Here is a 21094-nt window from a genome sequence, read left to right as displayed (position 1 = left end):
TTAAGGTAGAGCAGAGCTTTCTTATGGACAGACTTCTATCCATCTTAGCTACTGTTGCATCAACATGTTTTGACCATGACAGTTTACAATTTAGTGTTACTCCAAGAAGTTTAGTCACCTCAACTTGCCCAATTTCCACGTGATTTATTACAAGATTTAGTTGGGGTTTAGTGAGTGTTTTGTTCCAAATTCAATGCTTTTAGTTTTAGAAATATTTAGGGCTAAATTATTCCTTGCCACCCACTCTGAAACTAACTGCAGCTCTTTGTTGAGTGTTGCAGTCATTTTAGTCGCTGTAGTAGTTGACGTGTATAATGAGTCATCCGCATATATAGACACTCTGGCTTTACTCAGTCAGTGGCATGTCGTTAGTAAACATTGAAAACAGCAAGGGTCCTAAACAGCTGCCCTGGAGAATGCCTGATTCTACCTGGATTATGTTGGAGAGGCTTCCATTAAAGAATACCCTCTGTGTTCTGTTAGACAGGTAACTCTTTATCCACAATATAGCAGGGGGTGTAAAGCCATAACACCCTCTGTGTTCTGTTAGACAGGTAACTCTTTATCCACATTATAGCAGGGGGTGTAAAGCCATAACACCCTCTGTGTTCTGTTAGACAGGTAACTCTTCATCCACATTATAGCAGGGGGTGTAAAGCCATAACACCCTCTGTGTTCTGTTAGACAGGTAACTCTTCATCCACATTATAGCAGGGGTGTAAAGCCATAACACCCTCTGTGTTCTCTTAGACAGGTAACTCTTTATCCACATTATAGCAGGGGTGTAAAGCCATAACACCCTCTGTGTTCTGTTAGACAGGTAACTCTTTATCCACATTATAGCAGGGGTGTAAAGCCATAACACCCTCTGTGTTCTGTTAGACAGGTAACTCTTTATCCACATTATAGCAGGGGTGTAAAGCCATAACACCCTCTGTGTTCTGTTAGACAGGTAACTCTTTATCCACATTATAGCAGGGGTGTAAAGCCACAACACATGTCTTTCCAGCAGCAGACTATGATCAATTTGTCAAAATCTGCACTGAAGTCTAACAAGACAACGTATTGACTCAGGGGTGTGAATACTTATGTAAATGAGATATTTTGGCTTTTTCTAAAGATTTTTCTAAAATGTTTAGACATGTTTTCACCTTATTCATTACAGGATATTGTGTGTAGATGAGTGAGAAGGAAATCTATTTAACACTTTTTAAAATAAGGCCGCTACAGTCTGCGAGGCCGCTCTCAGCCCGCGTGAGGTGGCTACAGTCTGAGGCCGCTCTCCAACATCTCTCACCTGCATGAGGTGGCTACAGTCTGAGGCCGCTCTCCAGCCCGCGTGAGGTGGCTACAGTCTACGAGGCCGCTCTCCAACCCGCGTGAGGTGGCTACAGTCTACGAGGCCGCTCTCCAACATCTCTCACCTGCATGAGGTGGCTACAGTCTACGAGGCCGCTCTCCAGCCCGCGTGAGGTGGCTACAGTCTACGAGGCCGCTCTCCAGCCCGCGTGAGGTGGCTACAGTCTACGAGGCCGCTCTCCAGCCCGCGTGAGGTGGCTACAGTCTACGAGGCCGCTCTCCAGCCCGCGCGAGGTGGCTACAGTCTGCGACGAGGCCGCTCTCCAGCCCGCGCGGTGGCTGCAGTCTGCGAGGCCGCTCTCCAGCCCGCGCGCGGTGGCTACAGTCTGCGAGGCCGCTCTCCAGCCCGCGCGCGGTGGCTACAGTCTGCGAGGCCGCTCTCCAGCCCGCGCGCGGTGGCTACAGTCTGCGAGGCCGCTCTCCAGCCCGCGCGCGGTGGCTACAGTCTGCGAGGCTGTTCTCCAACCCGCGTGAGGTGGCTACAGTCTACGAGGCCGCTCTCCAACTCGCGTGAGGTGGCTACAGTCTGCGAGGTTGGTCTCCAACATCTCTCACCTGCGTGAGGTGGCTACAGTCTCGAGGCCGCTCTCAACCGCGTGAGGTGGCTACAGTCTACGAGGCCGCTCTCAACCCGCGTGAGGTGGCTACAGTCTACGAGGCCGCTCTCAACATCTCTCACCTGCATGAGGTGGCTACAGTCTACGAGGCCGTTCTCTAACATCTCTCACCTGCATGAGGTGGCTACAGTCTCTGAGGCCGCTCTCCAACCCGCGTGAGGTGGCTACAGTCTACGAGGCCGCTCTCCAACATCTCTCACCTGCATGAGGTGGATACAGTCTACGAGGCCGCTCTCAACCCGCGTGAGGTGGCTACAGTCTCGAGGCCGCTCTCCAACATCTCTCACCTGCATGAGGTGGATACAGTCTACGAGGCCGCTCTCAACCCGCGTGAGGTGGCTACAGTCTGCGAGGCCGCTCTCAACCCGCGTGAGGTGACTACAGTCTACGAGGCCGCTCTCAACCCGCGTGAGGTGGCTACAGTCTCGAGGCCGCTCTCCAGCCCGCGTGAGGTGGCTACAGTCTGAGGCCGCTCTCCAACATCTCTCACCTGCATGAGGTGGCTACAGTCTACGAGGCCGCTCTCAACATCTCTCACCTGCATGAGGTGGCTACAGTCTGAGGCCGCTCTCAACATCTCTCACCTGCATGAGGTGGCTACAGTCTCTGAGGCCGCTCTCAACATCTCTCACCTGCATGAGGTGGCTACAGTCTGAGGAGGCCGTTCTCCAACATCTCTCACCTGCATGAGGTGGCTACAGTCTGAGGCTGTTCTCCAACATCTCTCACCTGCATGAGGTGGCTACAGTCTGAGGCCGCTCTCCAACAACTCTCACCTGCATGAGGTGGCTACAGTCTGAGGCCGCTCTCAACATCTCTCACCTGCATGAGGTGGCTACAGTCTACGAGGCTGTTCTCCAACCCGCGTGAGGTGGCTACAGTCTACGAGGCCGATCTCAACCCGTGTGAGGTGGCTACAGTCTGAGGCCGCTCTCCAACTCGCGTGAGTGGCTACAGTCTGCGAGGTTGGTCTCCAACATCTCTCACCTGCGTGAGGTGGCTACAGTCTGAGGCCGCTCTCCAACTCGCGTGAGGTGGCTACAGTCTGCGAGGTTGGTCTCCAACATCTCTCACCTGCGTGAGGTGGCTACAGTCTACGAGGCCGCTCTCCAGCCCGCGTGAGGTGGCTACAGTCTGAGGCCGCTCTCCAACCCGCGTGAGGTGGCTACAGTCTGAGGCCGCTCTCCAACATCTCTCACCTGCATGAGGTGGATACAGTCTACGAGGCTGTTCTCCAACATCTCTCACCTGCATGAGGTGGCTACAGTCTGAGGCCGCTCTCCAACCCGCGTGAGGTGGCTACAGTCTACGAGGCTGTTCTCAACATCTCTCACCTGCATGAGGTGGCTACAGTCTATGAGGCTGTTCTCCAACCCGCATGAGGTGGCTACAGTCTACGAGGCTGTTCTCCAACCCGCATGAGGTGGCTACAGTCTACGAGGCTGTTCTCCAACCCGCATGAGGTGGCTACAGTCTGAGGCTGTTCTCCAACCCGCATGAGGTGGCTACAGTCTACGAGGCTGTTCTCCAACCCGCATGAGGTGGCTACAGTCTGGCGAGGCTGTTCTCCAACCCGCATGAGGTGGCTGTCTACGAGGCTGTTCTCCAACCCGCATGAGGTGGCTACAGTCTACGAGGCTGTTCTCCAACCCGCATGAGGTGGCTACAGTCTCGAGGCTGTTCTCCAACCCGCATGAGTGGCTACAGTCTACGAGGCTGTTCTCAACCCGCATGAGGTGGCTACAGTCTACGAGGCTGTTCTCCAACCCGCATGAGGTGGCTACAGTCTACGAGGCTGTTCTCCAACCCGCATGAGGTGGCTACAGTCTACGAGGCTGTTCTCCAACCCGCATGAGGTGGCTACAGTCTACGAGGCTGTTCTCCAACCCGCATGAGGTGGCTACAGTCTATGAGGCGGTTCTCCAACCCGCATGAGGTGGCTACAGTCTATGAGGCTGTTCTCCAACCCGCATGAGGTGGCTACAGTCTCAGGCTGTTCTCCAACATCTCTCACCTGCATGAGGTGGCCACAGTCTATGAGGCTGTTCTCCAACATCTCCTGAGTGATCCATCCCATGGTGCTGTAGAACTCGTCTGCTGTCTGACAGTACTCTATATGCCTGGGGGTTACAGTGTGTAGGGGTTAGGGGTACAGTGTGTAGGGGTTAGGGGTACAGTGTGTAGGGGTTAGGGATACAGTGTGTAGGGGTTAGGGTACAGTGTGTAGGGGTTAGGGATACAGTGTGTAGGGTTAGGGTACAGTGTGTAGGGGTTAGGGGTACAGTGTGTAGGGGTTAGGGGTACAGTGTGTAGGGTTAGGGGTACAGTGTGTAGGGTTAGGGGTACAGTGTGTAGGGGTTAGGGGTACAGTGTGTAGGGGTTAGGGGTACAGTGTGTAGGGGTTAGGGGGTACAGTGTGTAGGGGTTAGGGGTACAGTGTGTAGGGGTTAGGGATACAGTGTGTAGGGGTTAGGGGTACAGTGTGTAGGGGTTAGGGATAGAGTGTGTAGGGGTTAGGGATACAGTGTGTAGGGGTTAGGGGTACAGTGTGTAGGGGTTAGGGGTACAGTGTGTAGGGGTTAGGGGTACAGTGTGTAGGGGTTAGGGGTACAGTGTGTAGGGGTTAGGGATACAGTGTGTAGGGGTTAGGGTACAGTGTGTAGGGGTTAGGGGTACAGTGTGTAGGGGTTAGGGGTACAGTGTGTAGGGGTTAGGGGTACAGTGTGTAGGGGTTAGGGGTACAGTGTGTAGGGTTAGGGATACAGTGTGTAGGGGTTAGGGGTACAGTGTGTAGGGGTTAGGGGTACAGTGTGTAGGGTTAGGGGTACAGTGTGTAGGGGTTAGGGGTACAGTGTGTAGGGGTTAGGGGTACAGTGTGTAGGGGTTAGGGGTACAGTGTGTAGGGGTTAGGGTACAGTGTGTAGGGGTTAGGGGTACAGTGTGTAGGGGTTAGGGATACAGTGTGTAGGGGTTAGGGATACAGTGTGTAGGGGTTAGGGATAGGTGTGTAGGGGTTAGGGATACAGTGTGTAGGGGTTAGGGGTACAGTGTGTAGGGGTTAGGGGTACAGTGTGTAGGGGTTAGGGGTACAGTGTGTAGGGGTTAGGGTACAGTGTGTAGGGGTTAGGGATACAGTGTGTAGGGGTTAGGGGTTAGGGGTACAGTGTGTAGGGGTTAGGGGTACAGTGTGTAGGGGTTAGGGGTACAGTGTGGGGGTTAGGGGTACAGTGTGTAGGGGTTAGGGATACAGTGTGTAGGGGTTAGGGATACAGTGTGTAGGGGTTAGGGATACAGTGTGTAGGGGTTAGGTATACAGTGTGTAGGGGTTAGGGGTACAGTGTGTAGGGGTTAGGGATACAGTGTGTAGGGGTTAGGGGTACAGTGTGTAGGGGTTAGGGATACAGTGTGTAGGGGTTAGGGGTTAGGGATACAGTGTGTAGGGGTTAGGGGTACAGTGTGTAGGGGTTAGGGATACAGTGTGTAGGGGTTAGGGATACAGTGTGTAGGGGTTAGGGATACAGTGTGTAGGGGTTAGGGATACAGTGTGTAGGGGTTAGGGATACAGTGTGTAGGGGTTAGGGATACAGTGTGTAGGGTTAGGGATACAGTGTGTAGGGGTTAGGGGTACAGTGTGTAGGGATACAGTGTGTAGGGGTTAGGGTACAGTGTGTAGGGGTTAGGGATACAGTGTGTAGGGGTTAGGGTACAGTGTGTAGGGGTTAGGGATACAGTGTGTAGGGGTTAGGGGTACAGGTGTGTAGGGGTTAGGGTTACAGTGTGTAGGGGTTAGGGATACAGTGTGTAGGGGTTAGGGATACAGTGTGTAGGGGTACAGTGTGTAGGGGTTAGGGGTACAGTGTGTAGGGATACAGTGTGTAGGGGTTAGGGTACAGTGTGTGTAGGGTTAGGGTTACAGTGTGTAGGGTACAGTGTGTAGGGGTACAGTGTGTAGGGGTTAGGGGTACAGTGTGTAGGGGTTAGGGTTACAGTGTGTAGGTGTACAGTGTGTAGGGGTTAGGGGTACAGTGTGTAGGGATACAGTGTGTGTAGGGGTTAGGGGTACAGTGTGTAGGGGTTAGGGATACAGTGTGTAGGGGTTAGGGATACAGTGTGTAGGGGTACAGTGTGTAGGGGTACAGTGTGTAGGGGTTAGGGGTACAGTGTGTAGGGGTTAGGGGTACAGTGTGTAGGGGTTAGGGGTACAGTGTGTAGGGGTTAGGGGTACAGTGTGTAGGGTTAGGGATACAGTGTGTAGGGGTTAGGGGTACAGTGTGTAGGGGGTTAGGGGTACAGTGTGTAGGGGTTAGGGATACAGTGTGTAGGGTTAGTTAGGGGGTACAGTGTGTAGGGGTTAGGGATACAGTGTGTAGGGTTTAGTGGATACAGTGTGTAGGGGTTAGGGATACAGTGTGTAGGGGTTAGGGATACAGTGTGTAGGGGTTAGGGATACAGTGTGTAGGGGTTAGGGATACAGTGTGTAGGGGTTAGGGATACAGTGTGTAGGGTTAGGGATACAGTGTGTAGGGGTTAGGGATACAGTGTGTAGGGGTTGTGTAGGGTTAGGGGTACAGTGTGTAGGGGTTAGGGATACAGTGTGTAGGGGTTAGGGGTACAGTGTGTAGGGGTACAGTGTGTAGGGGTTAGGGGTTAGGGGTACAGTGTGTAGAGGTTAGGGATACAGTGTGTAGGGGTTAGGTACAGTGTGTAGGGGTTAGGGATACAGTGTGTAGGGGTTAGGGGTACAGTGTGTAGGGGTTAGGGGTTAGGGGGTACAGTGTGTAGGGGTTAGGGATACAGTGAGTAGGGGTTAGGGGTTAGGGGTACAGTGTGTAGGGGTTAGGGGTTAGGGGTACAGTGTGTAGGGGTTAGGGATACAGTGTGTAGGGGTTAGGGATACAGTGTGTAGGGGTTAGGGGTACAGTGTGTAGGGGTTAGGGGTACAGTGTGTAGGGGTTAGGGATACAGTGTGTAGGGGTTAGGGGTTAGTGGGACAGTGTGTAGGGTTAGGGGTACAGTGTGTAGGGGTTAGGGATACAGTGTGTAGGGGTACAGTGTGTAGGGTTAGGGGTACAGTGTGTAGGGGTTAGGGATACAGTGTGTAGGGGTTAGGGATACAGTGTGTATTAGGGGTACAGTGTGTAAGGGTTAGGGGTACAGTGTGTAGGGGTTAGGGGTACAGTGTGTAGGGGTTAGGGGTTAGGGATACAGTGTGTAGGGGTTAGGGGTACAGTGTGTAGGGTTAGGGGTACAGTGTGTAGGGGTTAGGGATACAGTGTGTAGAGGTTAGGGATACAGTGTGTAGGGGTTAGGGATACAGTGTATAGGGGTACAGTGTGTAGGGGTTAGGGGTACAGTGTGTAGGGGTTAGGGGTACAGTGTGTAGGGGTTAGGGGTACAGTGTGTAGGGGTTAGGGGTACAGTGTGTAGGGGTTAGGGGTACAGTGTGTAGGGGTTAGGGGGTACAGTGTGTAGGGGTTAGGGGTACAGTGTGTAGGGTTAGGGATACAGTGTGTAGGGTTAGGGTTACAGTGTGTAGGGGTTAGGGGTACAGTGGTATAGGGATACAGTGTGTAGGGGTTAGGGGGTACAGTGTGTAGGGGTTAGGGATACAGTGTGTAGGGGTTAGAGGTACAGTGTGTAGGGGTTAGGGATACAGTGTGTAGGGGTTAGGGGTAGAGTGTGTAGGGGTTAGGGATACAGTGTGTAGGGGTTAGGGGTTAGGGATACAGTGTGTAGGGGTTAGGGATACAGTGTGTAGGGGTTAGGGTTACAGTGTGTAGGGGTTAGGGGTACAGTGTGTAGGGTTAGGGGTACAGTGTAGGGGTTAGGGATACAGTGTGTAGGGGATACAGTGTGTAGGGGTTAGGGATACAGTGTGTAGGGGGTTAGGGGTTAGGGATACAGTGTGTAGGGGTTAGGGATACAGTGTGTAGGGGTTAGGGTTACAGTGTAGGGGTTAGGGCACAGTGTGTAGGGGTTAGGGATAAAGTGTGTAGGGATACAGTGTAGGGGTTAGGGGTACAGTGTGTAGGGGTTAGGGGTACAGTGTGTAGGGGTTAGGGGTACAGTGTGTAGGGGTTAGGGGTACAGTGTGTAGGGGTTAGGGGGCACAGTGTGTGTAGGGGTTAGGGGTACAGTGTGTAGGGGTTAGGGATACAGTGTGTAGGGGTTAGGGGCACAGTGTGTAGGGGTTAGGGATACAGTGTGTAGGGGTTAGGGATACAGTGTGTAGGGGTTAGGGATACAGTGTGTAGGGGTTAGGGATACAGTGTGTAGGGGTTAGGGATACAGTGTGTAGGTTAGGGGTACAGTGTGTAGGGGTTAGGGGTACAGTGTGTAGGGGTTAGGTTAGGGATACAGTGTGTAGGGGGTTAGGGTACAGTGTGTAGGGGTTAGGGATACAGTGTGTAGGGGTTAGGGGTTAGGGTACAGTGTGTAGGGGTTTAGGGGTACAGTGTGTAGGGGTTAGGGGATACAGTGTGTAGGGTTAGGGATACAGTGTGTAGGGGTTAGGGATACAGTGTGTAGGGGTTAGGGATACAGTGTGTAGGGGTTAGGGATACAGTGTGTAGGGGTTAGGGATACAGTGTGTAGGGGTTAGGGATACAGTGTGTAGGGGTTAGGGATACAGTGTGTAGGGTTAGGGGTACAGTGTGTAGGGGTTAGGGATACAGTGTGTAGGGGTTAGGGATACAGTGTGTAGGGGTTAGGGGTACAGTGTGTAGGGGTTAGGGGTACAGTGTGTAGGGGTTAGGGATACAGTGTGTAGGGGTTAGGGGTACAGTGTGTAGTTAGGGGTTGTGTGTAGGGGTTAGGGATACAGTGTGTAGGGGTTAGGGGTACAGTGTGTAGGGGTTAGGGGTTAGGGATACAGTGTGTAGGGGTTAGGGGTACAGTGTATAGGGGTTAGGATACAGTGTGTAGGGGTTAGGATACAGTGTGTAGGGGTTAGGGGTACAGTGTGTAGGGGTTAGGGTACTCACTCCCCCAGGTGAGACCAGATGGCCAGAGCCACCCTCAGCAGAACCTCAGAACCTTCGAAGAACACAGAGTCCCAGATCTTCAGCACGGTGTTGGGGGGCAGGCAGGTAGCAAACATGGTCAGAAACCACTGCATCGTGAACACGTTGGTCAGGGGAGGCTCGTAGCTGCCTGTAAGACACACACTGGGGTTAGTCAGGGGAGGCTCGTAGCTGCCTGTAAGACATACACTGGGGTTAGTCAGGGGAGGCTCGTAGCTGCCTGTAAGACACACACTGGCGTTAGTCAGGGGAGGCTCGTAGCTGCCTGTAAGACATACACTGGGGTTAGTCAGGGGAGGCTCATAGCTGCCTGTAAGACACACACTGGGGTTAGTCAGGGGAGGCTCGTAGCTGCCTGTAAGACACACACTGGAGTTAGTCAGGGGAGGCTCATAGCTGCCTGTAAGACACACGCTGGCGTTAGTCAGGGGAAGCTCATAGCTGCCTGTAAGACATACACTGGGGTTAGTCAGGGGAGGCTCGTAGCTGCCTGTAAGACATACACTGGGGTTAGTCAGGGGAGGCTCATAGCTGCCTGTAAGACACACACTGGGGTTAGTCAGGGGAGGCTCATAGCTGCCTGTAAGACATACACTGGGGTTAGTCAGGGGAGGCTCATAGCTGCCTGTAAGACACACACCGGGGTTAGTCAGGGGAGGCTCGTAGCTGCCTGTAAGACACACACTGGAGTTAGTCAGGGGAGGCTCATAGCTGCCTGTAAGACACACGCTGGCGTTAGTCAGGGGAGGCTCATAGCTGCCTGTAAGACATACACTGGGGTTAGTCAGGGGAGGCTCATAGCTGCCTGTAAGACACACACCGGGGTTAGTCAGGGGAGGCTCGTAGCTGCCTGTAAGACACACACTGGAGTTAGTCAGGGGAGGCTCATAGCTGCCTGTAAGACACACACCGGGGTTAGTCAGGGGAGGCTCGTAGCTGCCTGTAAGACACACGCTGGCGTTAGTCAGGGGAGGCTCATAGCTGCCTGTAAGACATACACTGGGGTTAGTCAGGGGAGGCTCGTAGCTGCCTGTAAGACATACACTGGGGTTAGTCAGGGAGGCTCATAGCTGCCTGTAAGACACACACTGGGGTTAGTCAGGGAGGCTCATAGCTGCCTGTAAGACATACACTGGGGTTAGTCAGGGGAGGCTCATAGCTGCCTGTAAGACACACACCGGGGTTAGTCAGGGAGGCTCGTAGCTGCCTGTAAGACACACACTGGAGTTAGTCAGGGGAGGCTCATAGCTGCCTGTAAGACACACGCTGGCGATAGTCAGGGGAGGCTCGTAGCTGCCTGTAAGACATACACTGGGGTTAGTCAGGGGAGGCTCGTAGCTGCCTGTAAGACATACACTGGGGTTAGTCAGGGGAGGCTCGTAGCTGCCTGTAAGACACACGCTGGCGTTAGTCTGGTCCATATGTTAGTCTGGTCCGTATCACACGCTGGCGTTAGTCTGGTCCGTATGTTAGTCTGGTCCGTATGTTAGTCTGGTCCGTATGTTAGTCTGGTCCGTATGTTAGTCTGGTCCGTATCACACGCTGGCGTTAGTCTGGTCCGTATGTTAGTCTGGTCCGTATGTTAGTCTGGTCCGTATGTTAGTCTGGTCCGTATGACACGCTGGCGTTAGTCAGGGGAGTTGTAGAGGTCCGTATGACAGAGACAGACAGACAGACCCACCTCCAGCCTCTCTATCAGCAGTCTTCTGCAGGAGGTGTAGGTGCTGTGAGAGATGAGGCAGCTTCATCCTCAGGAGATCTCTAAACACAGCCATGTCCACAGACAGAGAACGCAGGTTGTTGGCAAAATAGCTCTCTGGTAGCACCTTGTCTATCAGGTAGATCATCACCTGGAGGAGAGACGGAGGATCAGTTAGAATGAGTACAACAGATAAATCATCCCCTTTCACAGCAGTGTTGTTGTAATAAATCATCCCCTTTCAGAGCAGTGTTGTAATAAATCATCCCCTTTCAGAGCAGTGTTGTAATAAATCATCCCCTTTCAGAGCAGTGTTGTTGTAATAAATCATCCCCTTTCACAGCAGTGTTGTAATAAATCATCCCCTTTCAGAGCAGTGTTGTAAATAAATCATCCCCTTTCAGAGCAGTGTTGTAGTGTAATAAATCATCCCCTTTCACAGCAGTGTTGTAATAAATCATCCCCTTTCACAGCAGTGTTGTAATAAATCATCCCCTTTCACAGCAGTGTTGTAATAAATCATCCCCTTTCACAGCAGTGTTGTAATAAATCATCCCCTTTCAGAGCAGTGTTGTAATAAATCATCCCTTTCAGAGTGTTGTAATAAATCATCCCCTTTCAGAGCAGTGTTGTTGTAATAAATCATCCCCTTTCACAGCAGTGTTGTAATAAATCATCCCCTTTCAGAGCAGTGTTGTAGTGTAATAAATCATCCCCTTTCAGAGCAGTGTTGTAGTGTAATAAATCATCCCCTTTCACAGCAGTGTTGTAATAAATCATCCCCTTTCACAGCAGTGTTGTAATAAATCATCCCCTTTCAGAGCAGTGTTGGAGTGTAATAAATCATCCCCTTTCAGAGCAGTGTTGTAATAAATCATCCCCTTTCACAGCAGTGTTGTAATAAATCATCCCCTTTCACAGCAGTGTTGTAATAAATCATCCCCTTTCAGAGCAGTGTTGTAGTGTAATAAATCATCCCTTTCAGAGCAGTGTTGTAGTGTAATAAATCATCCCTTTCAGAGCAGTGTTGGAGTGTAATAAATCATCCCCTTTCAGAGCAGTGTTGTAATAAATCATCCCCTTTCAGAGCAGTGTTGTAATAAATCATCCCCTTTCACAGCAGTGTTGTAATAAATCATCCCCTTTCAGAGCAGTGTTGTAATAAATCATCCCCTTTCAGAGCAGTGTTGGAGTGTAATAAATCATCCCCTTTCACAGCAGTGTTGTAGTGTAATAAATCATCCCTTTCAGAGCAGTGTTGTAATAAATCATCCCCTTTCACAGCAGTGTTGTAATAAATCATCCCCTTTCACAGCAGTGTTGTAATAAATCATCCCCTTTCACAGCAGTGTTGTAATAAATCATTCCCTTTCACAGCAGTGTTGTAATAAATCATCCCCTTTCAGAGCAGTGTTGTAATAAATCATCCCCTTTCACAGCAGTGTTGTAATAAATCATCCCCTTTCACAGCAGTGTTGTAATAAATCATCCCCTTTCACAGCAGTGTTGGAGTGTAATAAATCATCCCCTTTCACAGCAGTGTTGTAATAAATCATCCCCTTTCACAGCAGTGTTGTAATAAATCAACCCCTTTCAGAGCAGTGTTGTTGTAATAAATCATCCCCTTTCACAGCAGTGTTGTAATAAATCAACCCCTTTCAGAGCAGTGTTGGAGTGTACCTTTAGTGCGTGGCTCTGCGTTGCCCTCTGTAACCTCCAGTATGAGCGCCGCCAGTACGTTGAAGCCCTGACAGTATCCTACAGCCTTATTCCAGCGAGCGTACGCCAGGAGCACCCTCTTCAGCACCACCCGGTCCTGCTCCCCTCCTGGCCGGAGTATGAACTACAACCTGTCCTGTGTAGGTCCTAATGAACAACAAGACTTTATTCATCCATACCAGGGGACTGCATTTAATGATATAACACAACAGTTTTACAGAGAGAGAGAGAGACAGAGACAGAGACAGAGGGAGAGACAGAGAACAGAGACAGAGACAGAGACAGAGACAGAGACAGAGACAGAGACAGAGACAGAGACAGAGAGAGAGACAGAGAGAGACAGAGAGAGACAGAGGGTATGGACCTTGTCCTGCTAATTCATGGTTCTCTCTCAACAAGGAAGGAGGAACAGCTGTTGTTTTCCATGATGCATTCCATGTACAAATATCCTGTTACCTTAACAATCTGGATGCCCAGTGAGTCATCGTCAGGAGTTTTCTGCGTTCGTTGAAAGCGAGCGGAGAGTTTTGTCCCAGTCGATAGAGATACTGTGGAGGTACTGATCAGCTAGAGTCAGCCATACCTGGAGAACACAGAGTATTCATATATAGTTATACTGTACACACTAGTGCTTAGACGACACACAGTAAGAGTCTGACAGAGGAGACCCACAGTAAAGAGTCTGACAGAGGAGACTCACAGTAAAGAGTCCTGACAGAGGAGACTCACAGTAAAGAGTCTGACAGAGGAGACACACAGTAAAGAGTCCTGACAGAGGAGACCCACACACAGTACAGAGTCTGACAGAGGAGACCCACACACAGTAAAGAGTCCTGACAGAGGAGACCCACACACAGTAAAGAGTCCTGACAGAGGAGACCCACACACAGTAAAGAGTCCTGACAGAGGAGAGACCACACACAGTAAAGAGTCCTGACAGAGGAGACACACAGTAAAGAGTCCTGACAGAGGAGAGACACACAGTAAGAGTCTGACAGAGGAGACACACAGTAAAGAGTCCTGACAGAGGAGAGACTCACAGTAAAGAGTCTGACAGAGGAGACCCACACACAGTAAAGAGTCCTGACAGAGGAGACCCACACACAGTAAAGAGTCCTGACAGAGGAGACACAGTAAAGAGTCCTGACAGAGGAGACTCACAGTAAGAGTCCTGACAGAGGAGACTCACAGTAAGAGTCCTGACAGGGAGACTCACAGTAAAGAAGTCCTGACAGGGAGACTCACAGTAAAGAGTCCTGACAGGGGAGACTCACAGTAAAGAGTCCTGACAGGGAGACTCACAGTAAAGAGTCCTGACAGAGGAGACACACAGTAAAGAGTCCTGACAGAGGAGACTCACAGTAAAGAGTCCTGACAGAGGAGACTCACAGTAAAGAGTCCTGACAGAGGAGACTCACAGTAAAGAGTCCTGACAGAGGAGACTCACAGTAAAGAAGTCCTGACAGAGGAGACACACAGTAAAGAGTCCTGACAGAGGAGACCCACAGTAAAGAGTCCTGACAGAGGAGACACAGTAAGAGTACTGACAGAGGAGACTCACAGTAAAGAGTCCTGACAGAGGAGACCCACAGTAAGAGTCCTGACAGAGGGAGACTCACAGTAAAGAGTCCTGACAGAGGAGACACACAGTAAAGAGTCCTGACAGAGGAGACACACAGTAAAGAGTCCTGACAGAGGAGACTCACAGTAAAGAGTCCTGACAGAGGAGACCCACAGTAAAGAGTCCTGACAGAGGAGACTCACAGTAAAGAGTCCTGACAGAGGAGACCCACAGTAAAGAGTCCTGACAGAGGAGACTCACAGTAAAGAGTCCTGACAGAGGAGACCCACAGTAAAGAGTCCTGACAGAGGAGACCCACAGTAAAGAGTCCTGACAGAGGAGAGACACAGTAAAGAGTCCTGACAGAGGAGAGACTCACAGTAAAGAGTCCTGACAGAGGAGAGACTCACAGTAAAGAGTCCTGACAGAGGAGAGACCCACAGTAAAGAGTCCTGACAGAGGAGACACACAGTAAAGAGTCCTGACAGAGGAGAGAAACACAGTAAAGAGTCCTGACAGAGGAGACCCACACACAGTAAAGAGTCCTGACAGAGGAGACCACACACATTAAAAGAGTCTGACAGAGGAGAGACTCACAGTAAGGGTCCTGACAGAGGAGACTCACAGTAAAGAGTCCTGGCAGAGGAGACACACAGTAAAAAGTCCTGACAGAGGAGACTCACAGTAAAGAGTCCTGACAGAGGAGAGACACAGTAAAGAGTCCTGACAGAGTAGACACACAGTAAAGAGTCCTGACAGAGGAGACACACAGTAAAGAGTCCTGGCAGAGGAGAGACACAGTAAAGAGTCCTGACAGAGGAGACTCACAGTAAAGAGTCCTGACAGAGGAGACACACAGTAAAGAGTCCTGACAGAGGAGACTCACAGTAAAGAGTCCTGACAGAGGAGACTCACAGTAAATAGAATCTGACAGAGGAGACACACAGTAAAGAGTCCTGACAGAGGAGACACACAGTAAAGAGTCTGACAGAGGAGAGACACAGTAAAGAGTCCTGACAGAGGAGACACAGTAAAGTCCTGACAGAGGAGACACACAGTAAGAGTCCTGACAGAGGAGACACACAGTAAAGAGTCTGACAGAGGAGACACAGTAAAAGAGTCTGACAGAGGAGACCCACAGTAAAGAGTCCTGACAGAGGAGACTCTGGCTGGCCAGTCAAAATAAACACCAATCAACTGGGACCTCTGGCTGGCCAGTCAGAATAAACACCAATCAACTGGGACCTCTGGCTGGCCAGTCAGAATAAACACCAATCAACTGGGACCTCTGGCTGGCCAGTCAGAATAAACACCAATCAACTGGGACCTCTGGCTGGCCAGTCAGAATAAACACCAATCAACTGGGACCACTGGCTGGCCAGTCAGAATAAACACCAATCAACTGGGACCTCTGGCTGGCCAGTCAGAATAAACACCAATCAACTGGGACCGCTGGCTGGCCAGTCAGAATAAACACCAATCAACTGGGACCTCTGGCTGGCCAGTCAGAATAAACACCAATCAACTGGGACCCCTGGCTGGCCAGTCAGAATAAACACCAATCAACTGGGACCTCTGGCTGGCCAGTCAGTCAGAATAAACACCAATCAACTGGGACCCCTGGCTGGCCAGTCAGAATAAACACCAATCAACTGGGACCCCTGGCTGGCCAGTCAGTCAGAATAAACACCAATCAGCTGGGGACCCCTGGCTGGCAGTCAGAATAAACACCAATCAGCACAGGACCCCCTGGCTGGCCAGTCAGAATAAACACCAATCAACTGGGACCACTGGCTGGCCAGTCATTATAAACACCAATCAACTGGGACCACTGGCTGGCCAGTCAGAATAAACACCAATCAACTGGGACCACTGGCTGGCCAGTCAGAATAAACACCAATCAACTGGGACCACTGGCTGGCCAGTCAGAATAAACACCAATCAACTGGGACCTCTGGCTGGACAGTCAGAATAAACACCAATCAACTGGGACCTCTGGCTGGCCAGTCAGAATAAACACCAATCAACTGGGACCTCTGGCTGGCCAGTCAGAATAAACACCAATCAACTGGGACCTCTGGCTGGCCAGTCAGAATAAACACCAATCAACTGGGACCTCTGGCTGGCCAGTCAGAATAAACACCAATCAACTAGGACCGCTGGCTGGCCAGTCAGAATAAACACCAATCAACTAGGACCGCTGGCTGGCCAGTCAGAATAAACACCAATCAACTAGGACCGCTGGCTGGCCAGTCAGAATAAACACCAATCAACTAGGACCGCTGGCTGGCCAGTCAGAATAAACACCAATCAACTAGGACCGCTGGCTGGCCAGTCAGAATAAACACCACTAGAGAGATGGGAAGAACCATCACATCTGTTATATCAGTAGCACTACTATGACGTACCCTCTTCCTCCACATCTTTAGGGATGCCTGTAGGAAGTCTCACCACAGCCTTCCAGAGCATCATACCACTGGGAGAGAAGCACACAGATCAGATCCACAGATCAGATCCACACAGATCAGATCCACACAGATCAGATCCCCACAGATCAGATCCACACAGATCAGATCCCCACAGATCAGATCCCCACAGATCAGATCCCCACAGATCAGATCCCCACAGATCAGATCCACACAGATCAGATCCCCACAGATCAGATCCCCACAGATCAGATCCACACAGATCAGATCCACACAGATCAGATCCACACAGATCAGATCCACATAAATATGATACACACAGACACCTGAAACGGGGCTAAAGATGTGATGGGACACGACCATACTGACCTGTTGGAAGCCGTTCTTGCCCAGAGAAGGTTCGATGGTGAACTTTAACCTGGTGTCCACTCCTACAGAGAACAGTGTACAGACTGAAGAACTCCACAGTAGCAGAACGGTCAGTCACCACACACACGGAAAGCTCTCTAACGAGGCCTACTGACTAATCAGGTACATAATATCATCAGTCTAAGTACAGTGACATGCGGGGAGGAAAATAAGCACGTCCATTACTAATGACGTCACTGCTATCAGTGTGCACCTGGGCTAAACACATCACTGCTATCAGTGTGCACCTGGGCTAAACAAACCACATGTAATGACATCACTGCTATCCGTGTGCACCTGGGCTAAACACATCACTGCTATCCGTGTGCACCTGGGCTAAACACATCACTGCTATCCGTGTGCACCTGGGCTAAACAAATCACATGTCATAAGGTGAACGCACCAATTTGTAAGTCGCTCTTAGCGTCTGCTGAATGACTTAAATGTACATGTAAATGATGTAATGACATCACTGCTATCCGTGTGCACCTGGGCTAAACAAATCACATAGTACTGAAACATGGCGATGTGGAAATATATTAGACTTTGCGTTCTTCCAATGATTTACTCTTAATCTGTTTTCAGCACCACCGAACAGCTGTGAGGTGCTAGGCTCCCTGGGGCTATTCATTAAGCCAATTCTGTTGCAAAACGTTTCTTAAAACGGGAGCAAACAGAACTAAAACAGGTGGCATCTACCCGGATTTGTCCAATAAAAAACTATCGTTTGCTCTGTTTGCCTCCGTTTGGTTCTTAAACGGTAAACGTTTCCATGACGAAATTCGCCCCAGGTTCTGTTTTATTAGATGTTGCTGTCCGCCACTGTGGTGCTGAATCCTTTCCGTTTCGCTCTCGAGTTACACTACAACAGGTCTTAACTACCACAACCTGACGCTCTGAAACTCACACAACGGAAGTAACGAAACTATAACCCAGATCAGAGCATCCTTAAATGAAACAAACAGGAAAGAGAATGATTCAGACTGAACCCAGCCCTAACCTGTCTGGCAGCCAGCCAGCTTTACCACACAGCCGCCATTTGCCCCGCTCTGCACGGCTTCATGCTACCAGCTCACACCGGTCTCTCTGTAACTCTCCCCCACCTACACTAACCTTTATACTGTTTAGAGTATAGCTCCAACCTGGGTCTCTCTGAGCGCTGTCTGTCTCCTCCATGTTGAGATCTGGTCAGGTCTTCTATAGCTGGCCAGCTGCTGGCCCACCAAGTCGCCCCGACACTGTGTTTACATTACAGCGACCATGACACCCCTCCTCCTAGAGATAGATATGACTAGACCTATGGGCTGGGCTACGTAACTAGGCTACATCGGACAGCTGCATCCAATACAAGACGACATGAAGGAATTCAACTACAGGGCTTTAGTTATATCAGTCCTATCAGCCTAACACAAGGTTGACGGGAATCACATGAACGAAGAAACGCCTTGTAAACTATCGCCATGATTTCAGAACCACAATGAATGAACAACCCCCATGACGCCACCACAACTAGCAGTGACATATTCTGTGAGACAAGACCACTACTTGCTCTCCCTCCCCTGAGACAAAAACAAACAAAAGTATCAATCAGGCCGGAGCTGAACGGGCTCCGTTCGGTCACCTGGCTCCCGAAGCGTGCAGAGCAGACAGGGCGCTCTCGGGAAATTCCGTTCCCTTTTCTTCAGGACGTTACTGATGACGTTACCGACACCCGCTCGAACCCTGCCCGCAACACACGGCCCAGACCGAGCCCTCCTCCCCGCGTTAAACCGGGCCTGCTTCATTTCCCAATCAAACCGAAACACGCACCGTGTAGCCTAAAAGTAATTGTCGGTAGACGACATTGATGTTTATTCCACTTTGTGCGCTGCTTCAATCTAAAATGTCCGTTATTCTCTCCGTCCCACGCGACTCCCGTTACCCAGCTGCTCCACGACAGCCCGATGTCTTCCAGGGAGCAGGGAGGTTGATCAATCACATTGATCTTTCAGTCTCCGGTCCAACCCAAGAACTGTCAACAGTCTCGCGCACACAGGAAATGGCCTTGATGTCCGATCCATCCAGGAGGAAATCGCGTGCAATTATGCCTTTAAAACATTGATTCAAAAGTTGCTAGAAGATATAGATCTGTCTTAATCGATGATCAGTTGTCCCTCTAACCATACGGAGGAGATGCGGCTCTGCAGCGGTCTCAGGAGCTGCTGCCCCGGTATACACCCCTACCCAGCGTCACAGGGAGGGAGGGAGAAGATGAGGTATGGTGGCAGGAGGAGAAGAAAGCCGTGATGAAGTAATGTGAAGGGAGGGGTGGAGAGGGGAAGCTCGGTAGAGCAACAACCCCAAAAAGAGAGCCATTGTGAATGGAGAGACAGTCATCGCTACTACATCACTAGATAACAAGGCATGTCTCAGCCAGATGACTTCAGGTAGAGGTACTGTAACATGCTGCTGGTCCTGTGAGAAGACAAGTCCCACTTTACACACTGTTACTACATATACTATACCTCCATGGTAGGTGCAATGTTGATCCCTGTTACTACTATACCTCCATGGTAGGTGCCATGTTGATCCCTGTTACTACTATACCTCCATGGTAGGTGCCATGTTGATCCCTGTTACTACATACTATACCTCCATGGTAGGTGCCATGTTGATCCCTGTTACTACTATACCTCCATGGTAGGTGCCATGTTGATCCCTGTTACTACTATACCTCCATGGTAGGTGCCATGTTGATCCCTGTTACTACATACTATACCTCCATGGTAGGTGCCATGTTGATCCCTGTTACTACTATACCTCCATGGTAGGTGCCATGTTGATCCCTGTTACTACTATACCTCCATGGTAGGTGACATGCTGATCCCTGTTACTACTATACCTCCATGGTAGGTGCCATGCTGATCCCTGTTACTACATACTATACCTCCATGGTAGGTGCCATGTTGATGCCTGTTACTACTATACCTCCATGGTAGGTGCCATTTTGATCCCTGTTACTACATACTATACCTCCATGGTAGGTGCCATGTTGATCCCTGTTACTACATACTATACCTCCATGGTAGGTGCCATGTTGATCCCTGTTACTACTATACCTCCATGGTAGGTGCCATGTTGATCCCTGTTACTACATACTATACCTCCATGGTAGGTGTCATGTTGATCCCTGTTACTACATACTATACCTCCATGGTAGGTGCCATGTTGATCCCTGTTACTACATATACCTCCATGGTAGGTACCATGTTGATCCCTGTTACTACTATACCTCCATGGTAGGTGCCATGATCCCTGTTATCCCTCCATGGTGGTGCCATGTTGATCCCTGTTACCTCCTCCATGGTAGGTGCCATGTTGATCCCTGTTACTACATACTATACCTCCATGGTAGGTCCCATGCTGATCCCTGTTACTACATACTATACCTCCATGGTAGGTCCCATGCTGATCCCTGTTACTACTATACCTCCATGGTAGGTGCCATGCTGAACCCTGTTACTACATACTATACCTCCATGGTAGGTGCCATGCTGATCCCTGTTACTACTATACCTCCATGGTAGGTGCCATGTTGATCCCTGTTACTACATACTATACCTCCATGGTAGGTGCCATGTTGATCCCTGTTACTACATACTATACCTCCATGGTAGGTGCCATGCTGATCCCTGTTACTACTTTACCTCCATGGTAGGTGCCATGTTGATCCCTGTTACTACTATACCTCCATGGTAGGTGCCATGTTGATCCCTGTTACTACTATACCTCCATGGTAGGTGCCATGCTGATCCCTGTTACTACTATACCTCCATGGTAGGTGCCATGCTGATCCCTGTTACGACTATACCTCCATGGTATGTGCCCTGTTGATCCCTGTTACTACCTACACTATACCTCCATGGTAGGTGCATGTTGATCCCTGTTACTACATACACTATACCTCCATGGTAGGTGCCATGTTGATCCCTGTTACTACTATACCTCCATGGTAGGTGCCATGCTGATCCCTGTTACTACTATACCTCCATGGTAGGTGCCATGTTACTACCTACACTATACCTCCATGGTAGGTGCCATGCTGATCCCTGTTACTACTATACCTCCATGGTAGGTGCCATGTTACTACCTACACTATACCTCCATGGTAGGTGTCATGTTGATCCCTGTTACTACATACACTTTACCTCCATGGTAGGTGTCATGTTGATCCCTGTTACTACTATACCTCCATGGTAGGTGCCATGTTACTACCTACACTATACCTCCATGGTAGGTGCCAT

The 21094-nt window shown here is 50.3% G+C and overlaps 1 pseudogene; it reads right to left on the bottom strand.

The window, feature by feature from the left end:
* Positions 1 to 18595, bottom strand: part of LOC135573014 (TBC1 domain family member 30-like) — a 77721-nt pseudogene extending 59126 nt beyond the window's left edge.
* Positions 18596 to 21094: the final 2499 nt, after the last annotated feature.

The sequence above is a fragment of the Oncorhynchus nerka genome, linkage group LG8 (assembly GCF_034236695.1).
Source record: "Oncorhynchus nerka isolate Pitt River linkage group LG8, Oner_Uvic_2.0, whole genome shotgun sequence".
In the NCBI taxonomy this organism is placed as follows: domain Eukaryota; kingdom Metazoa; phylum Chordata; class Actinopteri; order Salmoniformes; family Salmonidae; genus Oncorhynchus; species Oncorhynchus nerka.
The sequence above is the reverse complement of the archived record's forward strand: the minus strand, read 5'-3'. Positions and strand labels throughout refer to the sequence as shown.